The sequence below is a fragment of the Rhinolophus hipposideros genome (genome assembly GCF_964194185.1).
Source record: "Rhinolophus hipposideros genome assembly, chromosome: 4".
NCBI lineage: Eukaryota > Metazoa > Chordata > Mammalia > Chiroptera > Rhinolophidae > Rhinolophus > Rhinolophus hipposideros.
In genome coordinates, this window is record NC_138050.1 from 95,589,651 (window position 1) to 95,617,197 (window position 27,547).

General features: G+C 32.4%; 1 pseudogene across 1 annotated transcript; it reads right to left on the reverse strand.

Annotated features, from left to right (window-relative positions):
• Nucleotides 1-1,028: 1,028 nt before the first annotated feature.
• Nucleotides 1,029-27,547, reverse strand: LOC308496912 (calcium load-activated calcium channel-like; annotated as a pseudogene). Its single transcript has 2 exons — nucleotides 27,448-27,547; nucleotides 1,029-1,527 (listed from the first exon to the last, which is right to left on the reverse strand). The product of its transcript is annotated as a calcium load-activated calcium channel-like (transcript).

The window sequence follows — 27,547 nt, forward strand, 5'->3', positions numbered from 1 at the left end:
ATTAAAAACATCAAATAAAAAGTAATGCACTTGTAAATATGAATGATCATAAATGTTACATATTTTACATTCTTATTTTACATTGCTTGATATTTTGTCTCATGTTTTTAAACTTTCTATTGACCAAAATTTCCAAAGATCATCCTTCTGCACCTTTCAAGAATTTATATTGCAGCTTATTTGCCCTTTGTTGTATGTGACCATCCAAAGTATCAATAGTTTTTAAAAACAATTAGGTGGGTGTTATCTGAGTTTGGTCTCATCTGACATTTCTTTTCACAAATTAAAAATAATGTCACACAATGTCAAGCTTTGGTGATGTGACAAATAAGTCTCATAGTTTTAAATTAGGAAGCTGTAATGTAATCTCCCATTTTGAGTTAAATTTATACATGAAATATATTCCTGTATTAAGTTACTAGTTACTTGACAAATAAAAGCATGTCTTCTCTCTCTCTCTCTCTCTCTCTCTCTCTCTCTCTCTCTCTCTCTCCCTCTCTCCCTCCCTTCCTTTCTTTCCTTCTTTTTCTTTTTCTTTTTTTATGAAATAGCTAACATTTGGCCTCTTTATTGATCATGGGTCATATATTTGGCTTAAAAAAGACACAAACCAAATAGTACCGATTAAGAGTCACTAACTAACTGAAGAAAAACTGAAATTTTCTTTCAGACTGCTAAGTGCTTATGGACAGCCAATTCCACGGCACACAGCCATCTTGAGAGTCATTCCCACAGACAATGTTCACATTGGCAACACAAGAAAGACAGTTTCTCATTATATAAACATCACCTGAAGTTATTTAATCAACACACTTATTTTAAAAAATCTCCTGTGACTGAAAGTGCTGTCATGTTTGTTTGCTGGGTGCCATTCTCATTCTAATCCTATCGAAAAAGTCTAGAAATGACTGAAAGTGGAAAGTGGCCCATGATGTAATGCCGCCGAGGGCTCTTGCTACAAAATAGTTGCCAGTCTGATTTGAAGATCTAGAAAAAAAGTGACAGGACGTAGAGAATTCTTCTTGATTTCAAGAGAACTTCTCAGAAAGAGGCAGAGGGCCAAGAAATCCACTGGCCTTCTTGGTGGCAACTCATGAAGGGGTAAGGCCAAGAATCTTCTGGTTGTTCTGTCACATGGACATGGCACAGAGAATATAGAGGAAGATGAAGGAACAGTCTGCGATGTTGTCACCCAGCAGATTTCCATGAGGCAGTCCTTGGATGTAGAAAGGGGGGGGGGTGTGAAAGGAAACTTTGTCACCATTCTACCATCAAATATGGATTTGAACATTCGCATTAGGGCAGTAAAACAAAAGCCAATTGCAAACACAGATTTCATTCAAACCACTGACAGGTCTCTGTTGTTATTCTTCAGTTTCTCTTCTTATCTCTCTATCTTCTTTTGTTGTCAGCCATCGGACTCGGTTGCTCTGTCCTTCTTCTTTTCCAATTTCCTACTCTGCTTTTGCACTTCTGCCTTGAGCCTCTTGCACTTGTCTGTCCTGTAAACCAGGACCCAGAAAAGCCCTGAACATGGTGCTCACCTCGCCCTTCATCTCTTTACTCCCTCTTGTCACGGGGGATATGCTTCAGAGCCAGGAAAAATGCAGCCAAAATGACTTCTCTAAATTTCAGGACCCTCTTTTGTTTTTTAATTCCTCTATTACTTCCATTTTGTCATGTAATTGGGCTTGGTTTCTTTAGCTTCCCTTTAAATAATTAATTATTATTATTATTTTTTACTTTATAATAAAATGTGTATAGTAAACATTCATGTTATATAACATTCAATTTAACGTACAATAATTACATTTTGTACCTGTGGAATTTTTAATTTTATAAAAGTATTAGCCTTTACAAAAGCAAATACAAAATCTGTTACATATTTTATCAATATTAATAACAATTTGGAGTATGATAATCAATATGGACTTAATGTATCCTAACTATTAAGAGTTTGTGCATACCTATCTATTCCTTTATTTTACATACATTGAGGATGTTATTTTCAAGTCAATCTACTTACAGTAGTAAATGTTTATCTTCTCAGAAAGAAATAATGGTTGCTATTAATAAAATATTACAGTAATAATTTCAAAATAAATTTTACAGTGTTTTTTTTTTATCTATGAAGTTACTGATTTCTGTTTAAGCTGATGTCACCTATGCTTTGGAATTTCTGATTTGTATAACTTTACTATAAAAAAAATATATAGGAGAAAATAATGTAATCTTCCAAAAATAATTTACTTTGATTCTGAAACATATTTGATTAACATAAAAGATGGAGCAGCACAGAGACTTATGGTTGTGTACTAAAAATATTAATATTTTATTTTATCATTAAAATAAAATGATAAAGTCACAAGATTACCCATCAAATGACCTATACCTTTTTCATAAAAACTTTAGTTTTATAAATACTGTACCTTTACTTTCCACAAGACGATGTTCAGAAAAAAATTACTAATTTCAATTTTTGTAACAGATTAACTTAATGTAAACTGTGTTACCCTATCCAATGAAATGATATCTTAAAAGGAAAAGCCTCAATTAAAGAAGCATTATGAAAACCCACTAGGTTCTGGCCTCAGGTAATGCCAAATTGAAACATAGTCTCTCTCTACAAGTTAGTTACAATATAATGAAGAGAAGAATATGTAAAAACAAGTGGTCATTGAAAGATGTCTTAAGTATTAAAACTAGATTATAATTGGCAATTTTTAGGGACATAATGAGTGATTTATTATATCAACATATAACAGTTTTCATAAAACAATTGACATTTGTTCTGAATGTTGAAAGAAACAAGTGATTTTTATAAGCTTTGCAAGTACATGACACTTAGGGAGAAAAGGTAAATTAAGGTGAATACAAACAAAATGCCTACATTAGGCCTCAGCCAAGAGAAAAATTGCCAAAGGAAGCATGGCATGGTTGGAATTTTAAAAGTAATGAGTGTGTTCAGGAATTCATTCTGGAAATCTTTTAAAGCTGATATCAGACATAACATAAACAAAAAACATGGTTTAAATTTTGGATGTACACCAGAACAAACTGTGTCTAAGTATATTGAGGAAAAACCCTAGCAGTTATTCTAAAAAATATGGAGAAAGAAGACTAAGCAGTAATAAAGTGTTCAAGGAAGGATGCCTAAATAGCTGAATCCAAGAGAGAAGAGCCTGTAAGTTGTTTCACTAAAGAATTCTTCCACAGTTTTCTCCAAAGGTCCTTAGAAATACTTGCTAAAGCTACATTATACATTCATGTTTTATTTATATTCAGAGACTAAGAAATAAAGATACCAATCTGCAGTTTATTAAAAAGAAAGCTAATTTAAATTTTTGATAGAGTATCTTGGAAAATTTTTAAATTTCAGAAAAACTAGAGGCTGCACTCTAAATGAGGAGAATACATTTGTAGTTTGAGTCCGTTCATCCCATGAAAATTTGGCCCCAAATAATGAATAGATTAGTAAAAACATTGAATATAAAGTAGCGGAGGCTTTTGTTGTCATCGAGATTCAAATAAGGATCCCAGTTCTATTATTTACTAGATGTGGTAAATTGAAAAATCATTACAACTCTTTAATCCTCAAGTGTTCTCCTCCTACTTATCTTTTTTCTAACAATTGTGATCATGTATAATTATAGCTATAACAAAGGATTAATAGAGAATTAAGGGATAATTTATTTTATATACGTAACAACATCTAAGTAGCACTGAATAAATTAGTAAATTATATATATATATATATATATATATATATATATATACACACTATAAATTATTATTAATGTTGTGATGGGTTCAGTTGAGTAGTATATGTATTTTTGGAACTAGTAGTGGTGTATTTGTTTACATTTTTTAGGGAGCTCATTGGGGACAGAAAAGATTGCCATACCTTGTCCAATTTACCTTTAAACAAATGAATGTGCAGAGCCAAAGATATTTTGCCTGAAACTAACGTTTCACTGGCAAAACATAGACTGTGAAATAAAAAAAAAAAAAAAATTAGACTTTATTAAGTGCTGGCTCCACAGTTCACATGTTTTAGAATGTTTGGCAATTTCCTTCGTGCCTCTCAGCCTTTGTTTCATCTCAGAACAAGAATGTAACAGGTGGAGGGAAGGGTATGGAATAACCAACACAGAATTTTACATTGAAGATTTTTTTCTAAAAGGTAATAGAGGTCAATATACTTTGTAACATGAAAACAAAGTCATGTATTTGTTGTCATTAGATATGAGGATCCTGTCAATCAGGTGTTCTGTGGCTGAGAGGCTGTTTGGGAAGCATAACGTTTGGTGATTAAGTACAAAGTTGTCAATCTTAAATTTCAGATATTTCTTATAAGAATTCATATTTCCAGCTTCTATTGAAAACTTGGGATATCTGTAAACTCTAGCCAACATTCTTCAAAGGTAACAATGGTAGGTGCTGAGTAACTTTTCCCTTAGTCAGGACATGGCTCCTCGTCCATCACGCTCCTTGTACCTCTTTGCAGTTTCTCTGACATGGTGATAAATTCAGCCACCATTTGTCATTGCACTTGATAAAGTTTAGAGAAAAGTGAAATATTTTCGTACCTAATCTCTGCCAAAATTTTGAATACAGCACTAATAAAGCTGTCATATTTTATAAAATGGAGTATAATATTTCCTTGGGAGGAGTAAAATACTCAGTCATGTTTAATTTGTGTAAAAAATATACATGTGTTAAAATAACAAAACTAGACTTAATGGTTAACCAATTTTCATACCTCCATTAAATACCTTACTTATCTCCCTTCTCTAGTCATTTGAGTTACAGATTCTGTTCTCAACAAACACAAATATTAGCTGAAATTTCACTGATTTATAGATGAAAGGATGGAACAATAAATTTGGTTAGTATACCAAGAGATGGTAGAGAAATAAATGTACTTTCAGTAATCGTGATTCAATTTTGAATGTCTGTCCCCCAGTACTTGATTACACTTTAGTTCCTCTAAATTATTAGATTTCCTTTAATTCACAACCACCTTTTTATATTAAATGGAAAAATATTTTCATATATAACATAAAACATTCTACATTAGTGTATGATTTTTGTTAATAGCCTTGACCACTTAGATATCGTTCACATATGTAAGATTTCACATATCCAGACTGTTTTTACATACTATCCTTTGAAAAATTTAAAAAGAACAATAAAAAACAAAAACGCACCTCTTCATGCATTTCTTATATTGTGATTCCTCTCTGGGTAGTTAGATAAAGACACATGTATTTTTATAAAAATTACATAGTTGGCTATTCTAACTATAAATTGCAATTCCTTTCCAATGTCTATTCTTCACATCCCCCTGTGGTTCATATAATTAAAAAATATATATTCCTAGATTTCTTTATATATTTTCAACTACTCCTTCAGCAACCAGGATACTTTAGATAATGATTTATTAAATAATCACATTGTAATAGTTAATATTCATACCTTCTCTCTATAAAATATTGTTCAATAGATAAGGAAACATTAAAGAACATAGTGCATTCATATGCAGAATGCAAGAATCATAACAAAAGTTAGTAAAACAATCAGCATTATTAAAATGACATAATATGATGTTTCATCATGATGTCAAGAAAATAGACATCATTAATTAAAACAAATAATGCATTCTTAAACACTATAAAAATAATTTGCTACACTGAGACTTAAAAGCTCTAATTCACAAAATCAAAGTATAATTACTGAATAAATTTATTTACTTCTCTATGCTTGTAATGATGCAGTCTAGACATAGCAACAATTTCCAATTCAAATGTTTTCACAATATAATTATGATAAACTAGTACTTACCATATAATAGTTTCTTTTTGAAACAATAGATTTTATCAGTCTTAGATTTGGGATAACTGCATACATATTTCCTAAAGGCATCTTTTCAGTATTATTTCTTTTAATATATCTGATACATGAAAAGATGGAAACTACACTATAACCACCAGAGAGCCAATTAATGAAAATGCTTGCATATTAACGTTATTGGTTTCCACTCATAAACTATATTTTTTAAATCTCATGTGAATTTGTGATCAAGAAAAGTTTTAACTTTTTAAGAAAAAGTGACTAGGCCTTACTCAATAAAGTATACTGATTTTATATTAGAGGAAATTTGTTAAACTTGTCTTAGACAGTTTTCTCATTTTATTTTATTTATATAAAAATTGATCTGTTTGGTTTTTCTTTCAACTGTCACTGACACACATTTTGGGCTCCATTCTCCACCCATTTACTAATGAAAAAGTTATATATTGAAGAGTTTGTTACTAATATATTCAGTTCTCATTTTAGATGTTTATGCTCTGACAATTTTTAATCTTCTTAATAACTTAAGGAACAGAAAATCAAGTAAACAGCAAAATGTAATTCAGTAACTATACGTGGTGTCTATACATTTACTGCATGTCATGTGTGAGAGAAAATGAGTGAGAGAAAGAGTGAAAAAAGAGAGGATTAGATTAACCTTTATACCCAAATTCCTAAAAATAGTTTTAAAAAAGTATTTAATTCTACAATTGAAAATGCCAATCTGTAGGCAGCATGCAATTTAGTAGTGATGGTATGGTAGTTTCACTAAGTATTAAGGAATCTAACTCCTTTTGTTGGTGCTTCTACCCTAGCATGTCACAATTGCACATATATTCCATTATGGTGATTCAAATTCAGCCAGCAGCCAGCAATCACACCGACATTCCTTTCAGTAAGAAAGGAGCAGAGTCAAAGAAAGGCCATGACTATGCGTTTTACTTTTTTAAGGACTTCTCTGAAATTAGTAAAACGAGAGAATGTAGAGGAATTAAATTTCTTCCACATGTACTTTTATTAATCTGTATGTTTATGAGCTATTTATTGAATATACACTTTTTAAACTTAAACACAATGTAGTGTATATATTTGATCATTTTCCAAAAGAAACTTTAATATAAAAATTAGTTAAACTTTTCATTCAAATATTATGTGGTTGACCAGGTATCATTTCTAATCTATAAATTCATCACCAAACTACTTTGTTAAGATAGATTCTAGACTCAGCAATACCTTTTTATAAGACGTTTTGAAGAAATAAGTTCTCAAAAGCTGAGTTAAATTAGAGAGAGCTCAACTCCCAGGTATTGAATAGCTGATTAAAATGACAAGCTAACATGAAAGTAACAGTCAACTTTTTAATCACTTGCTGCAATAGTATAAACAAGAAGGGATGACTTCCCCAATGTTCAAGAACAGTGCCAAGTCAAGGTCAGATTTATCATTGCAGACAGAGATAGTATGGGATAAGGAGGTAATCTCATTGCCAAAAAGCCCAGACAAGGTTTCTGCCATTTTCTGTACCTGTGTGGCCAGAGGGAGAGAAGAGAAAGGCTAGGAGTGAAATGTATTGAATACCGAGTCTTCAAAATTCTTCCTCTCCCTGATAAGGTGTTTGCAGAGGCATATGAGCGAGGCCTCCACCAAGGGCCCCAGATAAACAGGGTGATGGATAGAGGGATCTGAGCTCGGAAGGTAGATATTCATAGAATATGGCCATTCAGAGGGCGGAGTCCTTGACTGCAGTGCATTTACTGTGTACCAAGTCCAGTGTGGGAGGGTAGTTTTCCTAGTGCTCACATCTCCTTTTTGCCATGCGTATTAACTTCTCTGTTAGTCTACTCAGGCTGCCATAACAAAGTACTACAGAACGGGTAGCTGAGAAAGAAGAAATTTATTTCTCCCAGTTCTAGAGGCTGAGAAATCCAAGATCTAGGTACTATCAATGTAGGTTTCATTCTGTGGAGCAGTCTCTTGGTTTGTAGATGACCACCATCTGCGGTGTGCTCACAGGACCTCGTGATGTGCATTGAGAAAGTGAGAAGGTTCTCTGGTGTCTCTTCCATCTAACACTAATCCTATGAGATCAGGTACCCACTCAATGCTCTCTTTAATCCTCATTTTTTTCCGTTAAAGCCCTACATTGAGGATTAGGGTGTCAACATTTTAATTTGGGCAGGCATAAAAATTTCAGTCCAAAATGACTGCTTTTGAATTTATTAATTCTCTCCACAAAGACATTTGTGAGAAATAAGGAACATAATTTAAAATGACATCGGATTCATAATATAAACATTTTCAGGTTTTTAACAAAACAGTAAGGGATCCATTAGTTTTTACATATATAAAATGACTAACAGTAAGTATAATAATTAATAAACAAGTTGATTTATCCATAAATGCTACCTGAAAATAAAAATGATTTTATTGGAGTAGCTATTCAACTAAAGGTTAAGGAAAACTGAGAAAATGCTAATAAAAGTTTATAGAACTGGACGTACGGTGAACCAAACCTGTAAAATATACTTGTGAGTGTACATATATTTATGTATGCATGTGTATCTGTAACTAAATAGATGTAGATATAGATAAAAATAAAGCTGTAAGTGTATATGTAACTATATCAATATTAATATACCATATGGTAATTTCAATTTATAATTGTTATAGCATTTTCTTTCCCTTCCCCTATACATGCTTTTGCATTCATGTGCAAGCTTTTATATAATCAGGTACAATTTGGGGGCCATGTTAAGGGAAGATACATATCTTTATATAATTATTACTAATCAGGGTACTTACCTCCAATTTACACTACCTTTTAAAGTCATGAAATGGTATAACCCAAATAAGACTATCTACATTGATTTTATTAAAGTTATTTTTTATGGGTGTTCATATCCTTCTATAATTCATCGTAGTTCATTCTGATATATACTGCAGCTGGTGATACCTCAGTGTTTTTAGTTTTAAGGTAAAATCTGTATTACTAACATTTGTTTCTTAGCCCTTTCTAACAGAAAATTTAGACCAACCTTGTTCTTAAATGTTTAAGATCCGGAATGCACATATTTGTGTCACTCTGATTTTAATTCTGTATAAAGATATGGCTGAATTATAAATTCTTTGTAAACCTTCAATTCTCATCTGATTAAATGAGTAAAAAACTATGGTTTAAAGTAGAATCCTATCACAAGCAAAAAGCTTTCCTGAGAATTCCCTCCCCCCACAATCACTGATGAAATGGTGATTCTAGATCATTTGCACCACATGCCCTTTGAGCTAATTTTGTTTGCTTTGGGTTTGCTTTGAACTAAATAATTAATGATCTCATATATTCTTCAAAGGCACAATGAAAGACGCTTCACTAAAATGCAAGAAGAGAAAAAAATGCAAATGCAAGAAGAGAAAAAAATCGACCCTCTTCTCCCCGCCCCCCAAAAAAGAGAGAAAGAAACTTGGAAATGGTATTAACTAGTGTGAAAGAATAATTTTACATGATACCTAGGTATTTAATAGGTAGAAAAATAACTACACGTTAGTAAAATTTCTTTCCAAGGTTACTAATGATTCCATGAATGGAAGTTCTGAAGAGAAAACTCTATGGAATAAGTGAAGGTGTGTCACTGTCATAGTCAGAATTATTAAGTCTCACTGAGTCCATTGAAACAAATACAGGAAGCGAGGTCCTCAAACCACATTTTCTCTCACGTAATAGGCTCCAAACAAGCCATTTTAACCAAAACAAGTTTGACTCAAATTCATAGTAATGAGAAACATCATTTTTACACTTCTTGAATATCATTTGAAACTTTTGGCATACACTCATCATTTCAGGAATCCTTAAAGTAACTGAATATGAACAGCTGCTTCCCCATTCTATTCTTGGCCAGTGGATTCTCTTCAAAGCTTAATATTCTGACTCAGAAGCCATTTCCTCTTACAGAATGGGCAAATTACAGCCCCTCTGTTGTTATTCAAGGTCCTTTGTCCTTTATTCAAAATTGTAAAGCTTTTATCTTTTAGTGTTTTATTAAAATGTACACACAATTTACTCTTTATGGAGTATATAATGGTGAACACAATATAATCTAGTAGATGTGATCCATTGCTCTCAAACTAGACTCCATGTACCACTCAAGTTCTAGGTTTTGTGCCTGAGGGTGCATGAAGCCAAAAGAAATGTTGCTTATGTTCCTTAAATGTTAGTTTCATCAAGGTTAATAATGTCAACATTATATGTACATTAAAATGCAAGCACATTATTCACTAGAAACAATGAAATGAGAAAACTAATTAAGGTAAAAGGTGAAAATTTACAGACATACTGACTGCTCTGTGGAGTATGTAAGATTTTAACCCACGCCTTTAACATTCCACTAAGTCATTAACTAACACTGTATTCTGACACCTTTGGAGACATCACCCAGGAGAACCTAATGTAATACCATCAAGGATTGTCAGGACTTGATAAAACAGAAGCTGTTCTGAATGAAGCTTAGAAGAGAAAGAAAAAAACAGGAGCCTGCATATTTATCAGGCCTAGAGATTTTTTATTTTTTGTCAAGCCAAAACATTGTTTTAATTAAGAAAAAAAGAAATACATTTGTTACATCCAAAGTTTATTTTAAATCTAGAAAAAAAAAACACATTGCATTTATAGAACCTCTTGAAAACCTGCAAACTAGATTAGACAACTACCGCAGCATCTGTAGAGAACAATGAAGTGACCCATTGGTGAGACGTGGTTCCCTAGAGGCTCAAAACTTCACTACAGTCTACCTTCACTGGCTTCATGCATTTGGAGTGCAACCACGCTATTTTACATCCTTTGGCTTATAAAAAGCCTTGAGAAAGAGTCATTCTACAATCCTATACACAATTGACCACGTGCCATGCATACACCATACCACAACCATACACACACTATACAAATGCAAGCACAGCTACTGTTACAATATCAAAATTGCCTTTTGGTTATGGTCAATTAGTAAAATAATCAGGGGAATTTTCCCACAAACACTATGTCTAGAAGAGAAGCCGAACTTGTAACAAAATGCAAGCCATGTGCAAGCAGCTAATCCACGTATAAAAGACAGATCAAGAAGCGGGTGCAGATATTTCATTACTAGCCATGTATCAAACAAAATGAGTTAACAAAGATAATAGCTTTCTAAGATGATTAAAATTGAGGCGTGAGACAAATTTGAAATGTCTGTCAAAAAAAGTCTAGTTTAAAAAAATGCATGTGATGAAATATACATGTATGTATTCATACATATATGAATATATATTCATCTTTGTATTCATACATATATATGTGTGTATATACATATATACATATATATGACTATACATATGCACACACTCTGTTCTGACATAATAAAAATGTAAGGCAAATTTCAATAGGATAAAGTTTTTGTTTAGTCCTGAGAAGGTTTGATCAGTAAGGCTATAAGAGTGACATTTATTAGTAATAGGAAAACTACTTTCTTATGTTCCATAAATCAGTTTTAGTAAATTTCAAAACCTTGCTGTAGGCAAATGAAATTTGAAACAACCCTGTGCCAATATAACTTTTGCTTCTTTGGGTAAGTCACAGCAATTTCTTGACTTCATTAAAGAGAACAAGCGTTAGAGAGAAAAATCTCCCAAAGATTTAAAAAGCATTGTTTCAATATAGGCTGTCTTTCTTTTATCTTTTTCCTGCATACTTCTTTGTTTATTAGGTTTCTGCTGGCAGGAAGATATCAGTGAATGCTAATGTGTCAGTGTTTGCCTATTAATGTTACTGCCTTCATGTCCCAAGCAACCCACTAGTTAGTTCATTAATCAGTCTTCATGGAATTTATATTACAGAGTATTCCTGGAACTTATTTAAACATATAATTAATTTATATATTTACATAAGGGTTGGCACCCTTAGGTATAAGTGTAAAAGTGTGTATGAATAGAAAGATTGGGGCTATGATTCCTTATTTCTTTTTACTTTAAATATTGCATCTTCTGTTGGTTCCTTTTCATTGTAAAATTAACATGTTTCCCCCAAACAGAACATAACTTTAATAATACAGTTTTCTTGTTCAGTGAGATATTTCTAAAGTAAGATGTGAAAGTGTTCATGGTTGTCTCAGAAATAATGTGAATGAGAGGTGAGTGATCCTGGGGACCAAAAAGGTTTAAATTTAATCATTTATATATCCAATACCCAAACCCCTTTTACTGTCACTTCATTTGATCTGAAATTCTTAATATATAAAAATTGAAAAATCAAAAACAAAAAAAAAACAAGTGTGTGTTTTTTCAAGGAGAGGATCTGAACACAACTAGATAAGCCTTTTCAGGAGAAAATAGAATATATAATCCAAAACCAAATACAAAACATTCTCCAGTTTTTACTGTCAATCTGACTCTTGTTATCACACAACACAGGTTTAGATAACCAGATAACTCAACATATCTTCTTTCAGAAAAACTTGGATTCCAGTATTGGACCTACCTAAGAACTTTAAAATAAGAGTGCATTTCCCAAGCTCTGTTTTGTTACTATACAATGCTTTCCACGAAGGAAAAAAGAAAAAATAAATGAAACCTCTTGGATGAGGTTAGAGATTTCCTATATTGGCCTATATTGCTACATTTCCATTTAAAGCATTTGGCATATTTAAGAATGACAGGTAACAATTGAGACTATAGTAAATTTATATATTGTATATATGTTCAACAGCAAAACATTTGCTTAAGGGAAATTAATAAAATAAAATTATTCATAAATTTAAAAATACAAAAGCATGTATTGAAATTTCTCTGTGGTACCATTTTCATTACTATGTTAAAACATACACAGAGGGTGCCAATAACAAAGTATACACAATTTAAGGAAGGAAAAAAAAAACTACATTAAAATGACATTAATAGTATCCAATTTGAGCAACTCTTGTAATTGGAAAACATATGTACTAAACTGATGGGCCTTGGGTTCAAAGAGCATTTTATGAATTTGACTCCAAAGGCAATGGAAGTAAAAGCTAAAATAAACGAAGGGGATTATGTGAAACTGAAAAGCTTCTGCACAGCAAAAGAAACCATCGACAAAATAAAGAGGCAACCAACTGAATGGGAGAAGATTTTGCAAACAGTGCCTCCGATAAGGGGCTAATATCCAAAATATATAAGGAACTCATGAAACTCAACAACAAAAAAACAAACAACCCAATTGAAAAATGGACAGAGGACCTGAAGAGACATTTCTCCAAAGAGGACATACAAATGGCAAATAGACATATAAAAAAATGCTCAACATTGCTAATCATCAGAGAAATGCAAATAAAAACCACAATGAGATATGACCTCACCCCAGTCAGAATGGCTATCATCAACAAGACAAATAGTAACAAGTGTTGGAGAGGCTGTGGAGAAAAAGGAACTCTCATACACTGTTGGTGGGAATGCAGACTGGTGCAGCCACTATGGAAGGCAGTGTGGAGGTTCCTCAAAAAATTACAAATAGAATTACCATATGACCCAGTAATCCCTCTCCTGGGTATCTACCAAAGAATTTGAAAACATTTATACATAAAAACACGTCTGCTCCAATATTCATTGCAGCTTTCTTTACGGTGGCCAAGACATGGAAACAACCAAAATGTCCTTCGGTAGATGAATGGATAAAGAAATTGTGGTATATATACACAATGGAATACTATTCGGCGTTAAGGAAAGATGATATAGGAACATTTGTGACAATATGGATGGATCTTGAGAGTATAATGCTAAGTGAAATAAGTCAGACAGAAAAAGCAGAGAACCCTATGATTTCACTGATATGTGGTATATAAACAAAAAAAACAACAAAAGAACAAGACAAACAAATGAGAAACAAAAACTCACAGACACAGACAATAGTTTAGTGGTTACCAGAGGGTAAGGTGGGTGGGGTGTGGGTGATGAGGGTAAGGGGGATCAAATATATGGTGATGGAAGGAGAACTGACTCTGGGTGGTGAACACAAAATAGGATTTATAGATGATGTAATACAGAATTGTACACCTGAAATTATGTAATTTCATTAATGCTATTCACCCCAATATATTAATAAAAAAAATTGGAGAAGTCAAACATGACTTGTATTCATCTTTTGTTATGGGATATAGAGTATTATAATTTTAATACAGTTTTTTCCTTTCTTAATATGTGTATACATTTTTTGGCACCCTTTATATATCTACAAGAAAGATAATTTCATAATCTAGGGAATGTAAATTTACATATAAAAATAATTTACTATTGAATAATGTTTTCTTTTCACTTTTTTCTGAAAAATTTAGTCTGAGACTATGAAAAAGTTTCTCTTGAAGCCTCAAGGATTAAAAACGTCTATTCAAAATTGCTGTTTTTATTAAGTATTTCCTGAAATTCATTTACTATTTCAGGATATATACATACTATTCATATGTTATTTTTTTCACCCTTTTAAGACCATATGAATGTTTGAAGCTTTTCTCTATGGACTAGTTTAATTCCAATTATATTATATACTCTTTTTATCCATTAAATAAGACACTGGGACTACCCTTAAGAAACGCTTAAGGAGAGGAGGTCCAAGATGGCAGAAGATAAACATTGTGCCTGCTTTCTTCCATGAACACGTTAAAATTAACCAAATGATAGAACATTCAAACTGGAGAATCATCTGAAGTCTAGCTGATTATCTTCCTAATGCTATACTCCACCTCCCATGACTACATATTTGTGGGATCCTGTTTCTTGCAGTAAAAACTGGAAAAGGACCAAAGTATACACTGTAGTCTGTATTAACCCTATGGCCACAAAAAAGGACTAGGTGAAAATCACTCACGGAGTACTGAACCCAGGCATGAGAAAACAATATGTAGCCTTCCTCATTTCACAAAATACCTTCTTTGGAGGGTGATTTTTCTCTCAGTCTTACAAAGAGAAACAATATTAGGAAGAAGCATCTCTTATCAGTGTTACTCAAATTTCCAGTGAATATTGGAAATATATGGTGAGCCTAAAATAACACTAATGACTGTATGTCATTCAGATATTCTGACTTAATTGGTATGGTATGCAGCTTGTGCTTGAGATTAAAAAAAAAAAAAAAAGTGCTTGTGACTCCAGCATGCATCCAAATATAAGAACAGCTGTCTGTGATTCAATTTCTCAGCCTTGTGTGTAGAGAAGGTAAGACATAGAAAATGGGCTTTACAAAGCCAGTCAATGCACACATATTTTTTTCTTTAGCTTCTCACTTTCTGAATTGCCCTGATTTTAACCCTATGTCTCTTTAACCCTGTATTAAAAGCAGATGATTAAGATATCACTTGAAAGGACAGGTTCTGAATGTGCTAAAATAAGGTGAAAAGAAGCAAAAACAGAATAGAAGTTTTTTGTTTTTGTTTTTCCTGTATCATTCTCTCACAGATATATCTAGTTTCGAGAATCTATCTCCCAATCAAAACATTTCAAAGAAATCATCTGTCTCACACACTTTACCTCAGAGTTTATTCTTATTTCCATGATTTCTTTCTTTGGTTGGTTGAGATGACTCTGAAGCAACTAGTGAGCAGTTTATACTGATTGAGTACCTTGTTAAGAAAAACCGTACCCTATTACACATTTAAGAACTAAGGATAGAGTTTAAACATTTTCTATCCATCGTATTGTTATGGAGTTATTTGCTCATAGGTATCAGTAAATAAATAACAGTTTTATAAATAAATTTATTTTTTTCAACATGAAAGCTGGCATAATGGAATAAATTAAGAAATTCAGTGTCACCTCTATGTTATGTAATTTTAAATATACTAAGGAAGGATACCGTGTTAACCTTTTACCCTAATAATCACATTTTCCAAACTAGTGTAGTTAAAATAGCTACATTTAAGTATATTTTCAGATATATAAATACCTTTAGGATAGTCGCTCTCATTACCCACTACATTCAGAAAACACATCATAAACCAATAAACACTGCCTAAATTATTTCTAAAGAGATTAATTTATTTGGCATAAACATTGTTATGTTTTTCCACTCAATTCTACCTTACTGGAATCAATATTTATTTATGCCCATCATTTATTTTGTGGTCTTGGGTAAGTCATGTCATTATGACGGAACTCATTTTCCTCACTTAAAATTGAAAATTAGACATGATGATTTCTCTGTGACCTTTTCAGTTCAAAGTGCACCATTTCTTATGGGACTATATGAGATTGAAACATATTAAATTGCCAATATCCTCTTTCTTTTGATTTATTAAAATGTAAGTTTCAACTTAATATTTTTGGCATGCATTCTCATGCACCTGGTCTCAGCAAGGACATTATAAATATACTGAGTATTTGAAATTTTAGAAGTTTGTTTTTGGTTTGTGTTTTATTTGTTTGTTTTTCATTTTTTTTTTGTTTTGTTTGGTTATTACGATTCATTAAAACTTGTGGAATTAAATCGTTTTATTGTGTTATCCAGTTTATCTTCCTGGCTTTAAAGTGTCCCATATCCTTGACAAAATGGAACTGGATTGTTTTCATAGTTACTGAAATAGAATGTAACCAAGGCTACTCATTTTCATTGTTTTCAACCCTGTGAACTAAGGGTTTTTGCTGTTTGTTTTTTGCCAAAATAACCCCTTCATAATGTTATTCAAGTTACGTTCTACACTCCACTGCCAATGTGAAAAATAGTTTACTAAAATTCTTCATGTGTCTCCTAGAAAAAATTCTATGTCATTTGACTAGTTTGACTATTTGATTTATAGAAAATTTCAGATACTCACAGACATGATTCAAAAAATTTTAACTGTAAGTTTATACACAGAATTTTAATAGACTTCCCAATGGAAGTGAGCATACTCATTATTTACTACTAAGTGTGTATATGTTGTATTATAATGTCTGGGAGGATTGGAGGAATTTAATTCACCTAAATATGGCATACTTGTCCTGGTCATGTAACAAATATGTATCTAGGAAATGTGTACTTTAAGGGTAATCTTCAACTTCAGCATTTAAAAAAATTATACATCTAATTTAGTGTATTTTAAATTAGTGCAATGAATTACATATTTGGATATGGCCACTTCCTTATTTCAATTGACACTACAGTATGAGTGATATTGCTATTATAATTGGTGATACAAATTTAGGGGAAGGTGATCTCTAACTCCAGAAGGTATTTCTCTCTGAAAAAGAGTCCTTGTATGAAGACTTGTAAAATGTTCCTTCAATCACCCATGATGACTAGCTGTGTACATTCTGTTTTATAGCTACTAGTTACAGAGACGGTCACCCCCAGGAAACCAGACATTTAGATTCACTTCTACTTTTACCCGTTACTGGATTTTTGCATAGTGTCCAGTGAGCAAGTCCTGTGATGCAATACGTTAGAGGAGAGATACATATTAGTAAATGAGTGCTTTACAAATGATGTAAATTTAAATGACCATCTATATATTTAGAGACCTTGTGTTGCAAAATTGATTTGAAAACTTCATAGGATTATAGGCATTTCTTTCTTTTTGGTTGGGTCAATGTGGTAAAATTTATAATTTTGAAAATGTATGTAGTATTCATTATATAAGGATTACTCTACCTATATGCAAATATGTGAGAGGACACAGGCTGTATATTAAATATGAACACAGATATATATCGTTAACTTTGTTCATATTATAGATTTCCCCTGCTTTCTGAAGGTAGAATGTTCCTATGAAAAACTTTATAAGCAGGAATGCTTAAAGGGAAGAACATCTGCTGCTTTCTGAAAGTTTGTGTTACATCACTTTGCTTTTACAAAATATCTACATTAGTAAAGTAACATTTCTTTTCGTAAAAGCAAAAATCTTCTTTGGATTTCTTTTGGTTATCAAAAACAAGTACTAATATAGATCTTTCCTAAAAATGAAATGGTATAACATGAACTTTCAGAAAGCAGAGGTACCTGTGTATAGCATATATGATACACATATATAACATATGTTATATACATATATAATATATACGCATATAATATATATTATAATATGTATAATATATAATATACATATATAACATATACATATATACATATATGTATGCATTATATGTATACATACATCACATGCATACATGTATACATACGATATATAATATAATATAATATATATTATAATATATACATAATATATAATATGTATATATATATTATTTTATATATTATCATACATTCTATAAATTATGATATATATTACTATAAGTTCATATCAATTTTTTTCATTTCTTATTACAGGTTGGTAAATGACTGACTACCTGTAGAGCTTTCTATAGATGTATACTACATAAATAGCTACATTTTCTTCGGACATACCCATTAAAAACTGGGTCCACAGCACTGAAGCATGATCTATAAAAATTTCATGCTCCTGGGTAAATTCTGGTATTAGATTCAAATAATCACTAAAGAGCCATGTTACTGCAGATACAGTTTTAAACAAAGCAGTATCCCTTATGTCTAATGAATTTCTTTTTCTTACCTAGGTACTTTCATAAATCTGCCTCTGATACACATAAGAGGAATCCCTCTTTTATCCTAACATTAAGCGTGTGTATGAGTGAGATTCAGTAGTCTCTGAAAATATGAAGTTTCAAACATCTATTTTTTACCAGATAGATTTCTCTCTTTAATTTACCTGCATCTATTCCTTTGGATCTTACATCTAATTAACAGCAACTTTTGGCTACACAAATGCTTTATTAGGACAATTTTGATGTCATAATTGCAGAATGAGGAATACAATTTATTAAGTGACTTTGATTATCTTTCCATGAAGAAAACAAACAAACAAAACACACACACGCACATTAATGAAGTTCATCTAACACACTTTAATAAAAAAACAAACAAACAAACAAAAAACTAATAATAGGTCTTTCCTGAAAACCTATATTAGATTATAAGATTTTTTTTTCTTGCTACCAAATTAATGTACCTCTCTGTCCAAATTATTTTTTTGTTAATGGAAGAGAAACTTTGAGGATTAAGGAATGAAAGAACATATAACACTAACATGTTTGGTCAGTATTTTCTGACTTGAAAATTTTTCAGAGAATTTCTAGGTGCATGAAACTTACTTACAAATATGGCTTATAAAAAGGTTTTTTTGAAGTACACTTATTTAGAAAATAATCTGCATTCTATGTCATTGAGGTGTAAAATTGTATCTCCCCAAATTAAATTAGGCTTGAGTTAGGCTAGGGCAGAGTAGGAGAAATTCTCCGACTTACCCTCTTCTCTTGGTTTAGAGTGAATAATTTAGACTAAGTCATAACATCTTTTTTCTTCTCTGGGCTCCTCTAAACAGGTGATATGATCACATAGCTCAGGAACACCAGGACATTGTAAGTGTAACAAACGATATTACATTATGAGTGGCAATTAAACCGCTAAACTCTGAATTGGTTTTACCAAGCCATTGCTCATGTCTTTTTGTATATTGTTAACACACTCTGAAATTCAGAAGCAACTTTCGACACTACATTTATTTCAAAATAATCTTATAGAAACGGGGTACTATCTTGACATTAGAAAACAAAAAATCCTTCTAGGTTATTAGGTAATAAAATAATTAAATTTGTCTCCTAGGTGGAACTCCCATAGGAAGTACAAACTTTCTTGAAATTATGAGGATTTATAATCAAGACTCTCAGTGCACACGTTAAAAATCTATTATATTTTTTGGCCAGCTGCCTTTCTTATACCTGTAAATAATTGTTTTACCTTGAAATTCACCCTGTAAAATATACTTACCTCTTCATCTAGACCTTTCTTCCCAATTCATCCAGGTCTAACTGTTTCCTATCCGTCCCACACCCTCATTCTCACCCTCATTTAGATCTCTGCTCAACTTCAGTTCCTTCATCCAGTTTAATAGTCATCCTCCCTTTATTGAGACCTAACTTCTTTGCCTCTATATTGATACTCTCCTTGTTCATCTCCTCAGGATTATATGTTCTGGGTCTTATACAAAATTAATAGCTTTTTGGGTTCCTTGATAAATGACTTGGAGCAGTAAACCCAAAGGAGAACATGTAGCTTCCAAAAATCCAAAGAGGCTCATTAGGCATTGTTGCTCTTTTTTGCTTGTATTAGGACACAGACGTTACAACTTCACATTAGAAGGGGGATCGCCGGGTTTCTAGAAATTTCACTGAAGTTGAAGATCACTGAATTTTTGTCATATATGCTTTTCGTCCTCTGACCTATACATATTTTATAGAGTAGTGGCTAGTGTGTGTGTGTGTATGTGTGTGTGTGTGTGTGTGTGTGTATGTGTGTGTGTGTTGGAGGATACTTACTGATTTAGATTTTAGTAGCAGGAGTGGTTCTAAAGGAACTGAATCTTGACGGTGAGTTTTCTAAATTTTTTCTGAGTTTTCTAGAATTCTAATTTGATGCTCTAATCGGATTAGATTTAGAGACACTGATAGCACTATTTTCAGTGGTAAAGAGGTCACTGACAGTAATGTCATGACGTGGCAATAGAGACATGCAAATTGTCACTATTGGGTATTCCTAATCCAATACTCATAAAGGCAAAATTCTGGTTCACCACCTATTTGATCACTTAAATATGTTAGCTAAACTAAAGAGTATAAAGAAATTGGCTGATTACTGCTAATTCTTTGAACTTTCTCACTTGATTAGAGTCAGATCATTCATGATACAATCATTGGTTACCTTCATGAAAACTATAAATGTTGTCAAGGTTATACTCTGAAATTTAACTACTGTGTCTCCTACGTACTGTCTGGCACTTCTGTTTCTGTCACAATTGCTCCTTAACCCCTAAAAATGAAATTCTACTTGTTTTACCTGTGAAAACCTGTCATCTCTTAGGCAGAGAGTAGATGATAGAGAGATGACAAATAGATAGATAGACAGATAGATAGATAGATAGATAGATAGATAGATAGATAGATAGACAGATAGACAGACAGACAGACAGATAGATAGATAGATGATAGAGATATTCACATTCACATATGTATCTACATGTATATCTATCAATCATATATATCTAGATATGTTGTTTAGCAGTTTATAGTTATAGAAAAAGCACCTCTATTAATTGTTTTATCTTGTGTATCCTTTCTAAGAACACTAAATGTCCATTTACACGAACCCTCCTAAACTTTCACTTTTCTCATTTTAAGCATGTTCACAAATACATGTTTTATTGTGTTTTTTGCTTATTTTTGAAGATTTTCCTATTATTATTCTTATTTGTTAATGATGGATTTAGGGATACAACAAAATTGAGGAGTTAGAGATTTCCTCCATTTCCCTGCCCTCACCATGAATCACTTAGTGGACTATACATTCTCTTCTTCAGTTTTGTTAAGGTATGCTGAAATGTAAAATTGTAATATATTTAAAGTGTGAAACATAATTATATATATATATGTACATATATATGTGTGTATACATATATACATATACACACATACACGCACACACACACACACACACATATATATATATGAGTATGCATTGAGAAAGGAAAACCATTGAGTTACTAAACAGTTTCATGACCTCATATATTTACTCTTTTCTTTTTTTTTTTTAGGGTGAGAACTCTTAAGTTGTACTCTGTTAGCAAATTGCAATTATACAATACAGTATTACCAACTATAGTTCCTACGTCTTACATTAAATCCTCAGACCTTCATCTTATAACAACATTTGTAACCCTTCACCAGGCTCTCCCTATTTTCTCCATCTCCTAGACACTGGCAACCACCATTCTACTCTCTTTCTATGAATTCAGTATTTTTTCTTATTCTGCTTATTAGTGACACTGTGCAGTAATTGTCTTTCTCTATCTGCTTATGCTACTTAGTAAAATGCCCTCTGGTTTTGTCTATGTTGGTACCGTGTTTCCCTGAAAATAAGACCTAGCCGAACAGTCAGCTGTAATGCATCTTTTGGAGCAAAAATTAATTTAATACCCGGTATTACATCATAATATAATGTAATATAATATAATATAATATTACTCAGTCTATATTATAGTAAAATAAGACTGGGTCTTATTAAATTTTATTAGTTTCAGGTGCACAAAACAATGTAACAATTAGACATTTATCATTTATATTCTTCACACTGTTTCAACCCCCTCCCCCATCCACTACTCCTCTGACTTCTACATCCATCTATCTATCTATGTATCTATCTATCTATGTATCTATCTATCTATGTATCTATCTATCTATGTATCTATCTATCTATGTATCTATCTATCTATGTATCTATCTATCTATCTATCTATCTATCTATCTATCTATCTATCTATCTATATGTATATATAAACTTGTAGTTGACATTCATTATTGTTCAGCTTCAGCTTCAGGTGTACAGTGCAGTGATCAGGCATCTACATCATCCCTGAGGTGGTCTCCCAAATGGGACAAGTGTCCATCGAATACCCTACAAAATCTTTACAACATTATTGATCACATTCCCCAAATTAACTTCCGTAACCCCGTGGCAATCTTGGGGTTACCGACTGTGCTTTCTAATCCCCTCATCTTCCCCTTTATACTCACCCCCTCCCATCTCGCAACCTTCAGTTTTTGCTGTATGTCTCTGAAACTGTTTCTGATTAGTTCATTCATTTATTCTTTTCTTTAGATTCCACATATAAGTAAGATCATATGGTATTTGTTTTTCTCTGACTGACTTATTTCACTTAACATAATGTTTTCTAGGTCCATCCATGTTGTTGCAAATGGTAAGATGAGCTTTATTAATTTTTGATCCAAAAGATGCATTACAGCTGATTGTCCAGCTAGGTCTTATTTTCGGGGAAACATGGTATAAATACGTTTAATTTCTTTCTTTTTTAGAGCTGAATAATATTCCAATGTGTATGTATGTATATTCTTTATCCATTCATCTATCAATGGACACTTAGGTTTTTTCCACACCTTGGATATTATGAATAATGCTGCAATGAACAGGGGAGCACAGCTATTACAGTGAGATAGCCATTTTGTTTACTTTGAATACATACTCATAAGTGGGATTGCTGGATCACATGGCAATTCCATTTTTAATTTCTTGAGGAAGCTCCAAATAATTTTTTATAGTGATTTTACCACTTTGCATAACCACAAACAATGCATAAGGGTTCCCTTTTTTCCTATCCCCACCAGCATTTATCTCTTGTTTTTTTGATAACACACATCCTAACAGATGTGAAGTTACATCTCACTGTGGTTTTGATTTGCATATCCATTTGATTAATGACATTGGTCACCTTTTCATGTACCTGTTGACCATTTATTTATACGTCTTGTTTGGACAACTTCTATTCAAGTTTTCCACCCATTTTTAATTGTGTTATCCGAGTTATTTGGGTTATTTAATTGGGTTAACATAATTTTTAATTGGGTTATTTTTAGTGTTATGTAGTTTCACTGTTCATTTTTGCTTTTGTTACGTTTGCTTTTGGTTTTAAAACAAAAATAAATAGATAAATCAATCAATCAATCAATAAATAAATAAATAAATAAATTTCTAAGACTGATATCAAGGAGCTTAATGCCTATGTTTTCTTCTGAGAGTTTTATATCCAAGTTTTAAATCAATTTTGACTTGCTTTTTTGGTATGGTGTAAGACGGTGGTCCAGTTTCATTTTCCAATGTAGCTGGTATCTAGGCATTTGTTTGGTCTGGATTGTATTTGCACCCATCGTTCAGGATGCTTTTCTTGGGGGGTGGGAGTGTTGTGGTAAAGTAATCTAAAGTCTGAGCACTGAAATATTGCATAAATAACAGTTACTTTGAAGACAGTTTTTTTTTTTCTTCCTAAATTTAATATTAACAGGTTCAACATCTAAAATGGTAATAGATTCCTTGATATATCCCATTAATGTGGGGTCTTTTAGTTATGTGTGCTCATGTAACCCTATTTCAACGTGAGCACTCTTTGGAGAAAATTAGTACTTTAGCAAATGTTTCAATTTCTCTAACAGGGCCAAAACAATGTGAAGCCTTTAATAATTTTGATACGAACCCCTTGCTCTTGGTGTAAACCAAGATAATGGTCTTCTCAGTACTGCCTCAGGGATTGCCTTAGGAGCAATTTTGATTAGAGTTTTTCTAAGTAGGACAGGGATCTCTGTTACTGTTTCCCCCCCAAAAAAATTTGTGAAGACCTAGTAGGCACATTCCTTTGGGCTTTCTTAACTCAATTATGAAACTTATTTCCCATTTTTCTAATATTCTTAGAAATCTACACACACACACACACACAAAAAAAAAAAAAAAACTCTGTAATCATTTCAAAATTGTTCTGCTCATCATGATCCCATGAAAATACCAAATCACCATCTTTATTGAGCACAGGCATTTTGATCTGTTCCCTAAAATTGAAGACATCAGCTCCTTTTGAAGATTTTATAGGTGTTTGTGGCTTTGCTATGAAAACTGTCTCAAGTTAGAAGTTACTCAAACTGGAGTATTTTAGTGAAGGCTCAGGTGAACAGTCCAGACATACAGAAAATAGCACTTTTTTTTTTTTTTTTTGCTGATCTGTGGTTACCTCACCTCTCTTCAAATGAAGACACAGTCCCTTCTTGTCACAAGAAATAAATGTATAATCATTCTTCTATCTTCACACACTTTATTTAAGCCAATATCCTCTTTAGGATGGCCACAGAAGTCCCCAGAACTTATATCAGCTGTCTTGGTAAACATAGCTATCTCTGCACTGCCTCCGAACTTCCTTACCCACTTCTCTTCTGCTAGGAATACTTTCTCCACTTGAAAATATTCTCTTGGTATCTCATTCTGGCATGAAAGTACTCCAACTCATCTGTTCTAGTGCTTAATCTAGATCTTAAAAAAAATCAATATGTACTGAGTTGAATAGTCATAAACTTCTATAAACCCCATAACAAGTGACTAATTTTCTCTGAAACTAATAGATTGGTAAATCATTTAGGGTGGACAATTAGCCTTAAAATAGCTCTAAGATTTATTTTAGGTCTAGTGGACCTACAATAAGTTTCTGAATATTATCACTGCAAAATGTCAGCTGACACTCCATAAATTATATGGTTGGTTGATTGCCGTTGCTGATGCTGAAGACTCAGACTTTTGCAGATTTGTGATTTCTCCAGAATTCATAAGAGAATCAACTTTTACCATTTAGGGTCAATGTTCACACTCTAATACTCTCATAGAAGCCAAGTGGACTAGAGACAAAGAGAGGAATGCTTGGTAATACAGGTTTTTGGCTTCAGTTACTATCAGGCATAGATTTTCTGCTTGAGTTGTTATGTGGCTCTAAGTTGGGTATTTCCACAGCTGGAAATAGCACTAAGAGCTCTACTGAGTGAACCAAAGGATTGTAGTAATAATGAATAATCAACTCAATTTTTAAATATTTGATTCACATTTATATTTATACATTTTAAATGTATGTTTTGTATATAGTTTTCAATGTACATTTATGTGTGTATATGTATATTTGTGTGTCTTTGTGTGTGTGTGTATTTAGGGGTATGCACAAATTTTACTGGTAGGATTAAATAATGAAAATTGTAGAAGTTATTACTCTCACTGATTGTTTTAATTCTAAAATTCCAGAAACCTGGGAGCCTGTCCTGACATCCCAAATGGTTGACTTAAAATTGATTTGATGTTTTGATGGAGCTGCCAAACTGTTTTCCAAAGTTTTTGTATGAGTTTATCTTTTCATCAGCAATGTATGAGAGAATCAGTTCCTTCACATTCTCATCAGCATTTGGTGCTGTCACTATTTTTTTTTAAATATATCAGCCATTCTGATTGGTAAGTAGTGATATGTAAACATTCAACTATCATATAACCCAGCAATTGCTCTCCTGGGGATTTATTGCAGAAAAATAACTTGTGTTCACACAAAAACCTGTACATTAGTCCTTATAGCAACTTCATCCATAACAACCAAAGCCTGAAACAACCAAGATGTTCTTTCACATATGAATGGTCAAACAAACATATGATACATGCAAATCATGGAATACCATTCAGCAATAAATACAAAAAAAGAAAAAAAAAGAAAAACTATTTAAAACCTGTCTGACTCTCTGGAGATTCATACTGGGTGAAAAACAAATATCAAAAGTTCACATACAATATTACTCTATATAATATTTTTAAAATGACAAAATTATGGAAAAGGATAACAAATTAGTAGTTGCTAGAAGTTAAGGAGAAGGCAGGTAAGAAGGAAGAGGATGTGGCTATAAAAGAGCAACATGAGAAATTCAGGTAGTGATGAAAGTGTTCTGTACCTTGACTGTATTAATATCAATATCCTAGTTGTGATATTGTCCTATAGTTTTGCAAGATAAACCCCTACGAGAATTTAGGTAAAGGGTAACTGGGATTTCCCTAAATCATCTCTTACAACTACATGTGAATATACAGTTATCTCAAAAAGTTTGATTTAAAAAGGAATATGTGTGCCTTCATTTTTTTCAGGGGGTGAGGGGGGTCGTAATTCTCCAAAAACAGAATTTAGTATTTTTGTTCCCTCATATATCTTTCACTAGAGTAACGGCAAAATGAGAGAAAGAAAGGGGACATGTAGCCAACTGAAGATCTTTATAAATTCAAACTTCTGAAGGTATTTTTCCATTCCATATTATCTTTACAGTTCAATACACAAAACATTATTTTCATATTTTAACATATTTCAATTGTATTTTTCACATATTTGAACAAACTCAAGTGTCAATTGAATGTCTTCACAAAATTGAAAAATTTCAAAGAGACATTAAAAATAATTATAATAAACTCTTCAGTTTGACCTATGTTCTATGATGTTTTGCCTCCAATCATTAAAATTTTGAAATGCCTTACTAAGGCACTATTGTTAATAGTTTGTATAAATGAGTTCATTATTCAAATAGAACAGCCTAAGATATGGTCTAATTGTGAATTCTCTAGGTGTCTTAATCTCCACTCATATTTCAAAGCAAACACTTTAAAACAATGTATCTTAAATATATGACCACCACTTGCTCCAAAATGACAAATCAAGCATATGCTCTTCATTTTACTTATTCTCAGTCGAAGAAAAAAGAGTTTTAAAGATGTTTTATTGTATTTTAGTTGAAATTACTATAAATGTTTCTAAAAGGGTGGCATGAAAAATAAAAATGTGTTTTTTCAAAAAGTGTCTTAAAATATAAAACTTAATTTCCATTTCTGAAAGAATGAAGTAGATGTACTTTTGCCACTTACCTCCTGCTAGGGACAACGGAAAATGCTAGACATTATACATAAAACAGTTTAAGAAAACATACAGGGAGAGAAGACAGAGAAGCTAAGAAACTTGGGACCCAAGAAACAGCACACTGGCCAGTTCCTGGTTTGTTTGTTTGTTTGTTTTTTCCCTCATATATCAAAGACTTGGAGCTGAAGAAGCTGGAAATCCAAAATCACCAATAAACACCGTCAAAATGAGCCTGACTTATTAAGAAAGAAAACAGTTCTATTCAAGGCAAACACCTCAGAAAAAAGTACGACTCCAACTTTACCTACATCAACCTGGACTTCAAACTTGATAGGCTTGGAAGATGCACGGACTACTGCCAGAGTGGTGTCAGACAGGGCCAAGTAGGAAGCCGGGATGTTCAT